Here is a 1,769-nt window from a genome sequence, read left to right on the forward strand (position 1 = left end):
ACCGATTTCATATCTGCTACTATCCCTTTGGATAGAACAAGTCATGTGCGTGAGCCTGAAGTAAAGAGACAAAGAAGTAGACTCCAAGGTTTGTGGAGGAATCACTGTTACGTGGCAAAGCACATGGATACAAGGAGGGAGGTAAAATTGGGGCCAATAATGTAGTCTCCTGCACACCTCATTTTCAATGACTCACGTGGACGCTCACAAATTCATTTACTTACCACACAATACAGCATTAGGTGTCAGCAACTATTCTAAGTGTTTTATAAATATTTAATTCTCAAAACAGACCTATGAGGTAAGTGCAGTTATGAACCTCACTACACAGATGAGGAAACTGAGGTACATAGAAGGTTCAACAGTTTGCCCACAGTCATCCAGTCAATAAGTGGAGAGTGGGCAGCAAGGAAATCTACATCCAGGGTCTGTGCCTGGAAGTGTCATGTTAGGCTGCCTCCCTTATGATCTGCCCATTTGCCCCCTGCCCCCACTGGACTGAGCACCCAGTGCAGTACCCAGGCCTGGGGGCACTGAGGGTATATTTCTTGAATGAATTTAATCATTATCTTATCATTATATATTTAATTGGTTCCAGTGTGTTTGGCCAATATAATACTATATGGGCTCAATTGTGTCCTCTCAAAATTCAGATGTTGAAGGTCTAACCGCCAGCACCTCAGAATGTGACTGTATTTGGAGAGAGAGCCTTTAAAGGGCAATTACGTTAAAATGAGGTCATTAGGGTGGGTTCCTGTCCAATGTGACTGCTTTCCTTATTAAGAAGAGGAAACTTGGACACACAGAGAGACATCAGGGATGCGTGTGCACAGAGGAAAGACCACGTGAGGACACAGCAAGAAGGTAGCCATCTGCAAGCTAAGGACAGAGGCCTCAGAAGAAACCAAATCTGCCGACTATTTGATCTTGGACATCCACTTCTAGAACTACGAGAACATAAATTTGTGTTATTTAAGCCTCCCAGTTTGTGGAATTTTGTTATGGCAGGCCTTACAAACTTGTATGTATGCCAATATGAGGCTACAGGCATCAATGAAGAGAAATCTTTCCTGAGATGACAAAGAGGAGCAAACAGCAGAACTTTGGAGGCCTTTCTGCCCTGCTCAGAAATGCAGAATTGGGGGATGGGTAGGCCTAACCAGGGGTCTATAACTCCTTCTAAATGAGCACTTCATTTCCTTCTGTAGATTCTCTTTAAAAAGGCATGCAAATAATAGGGCAAGAATTATGAATAGAACTTAAAAAATTGCCATCCACAGGCAAGGATTTATAGGAAGTTAAGGGAGATTTTTTGCAGCTCAAACACCCCCTACTTCTCCTTCCTTACATACCTGCTAACTGATTCATTCATTTGACTAACATTAGGTGTCTGCTGTGCTGGGAGCTGTTCTGGGTACTGGGGCCACACCGGTCACAGGACAGGAAGTACCTGCTCCCTTGGGGCACGCCTTCTAGCTCTCCTGAGCAGCTAAAATATTTCAACTTGAAATGTTGAATGGGAGTCGTTAAATAATAGACAAGTGAATTCCACACTCATAAATTTCACTTTCTCACTGACTCATTCATTCAAAAATCTTTTTATGTATTTATTTGTTTTTAAAATGTTCATTTACTTTGAGAGAGAGAGAGTGCACCCACACGTGTGGGGGAGGGGCAGAGAGAGGGAGAGAGAGAGAATCCCAAGCAGGCTCCGTGCTGTCAGTGCAGAACCCGACTCGGGTCTCCAACCCGTGAACTGTGAGATTATG

This window comes from Panthera pardus, unplaced genomic scaffold, assembly GCF_024362965.1.
Source record: "Panthera pardus isolate Hobbes unplaced genomic scaffold, ASM2436296v1 HiC_scaffold_16, whole genome shotgun sequence".
NCBI lineage: Eukaryota > Metazoa > Chordata > Mammalia > Carnivora > Felidae > Panthera > Panthera pardus.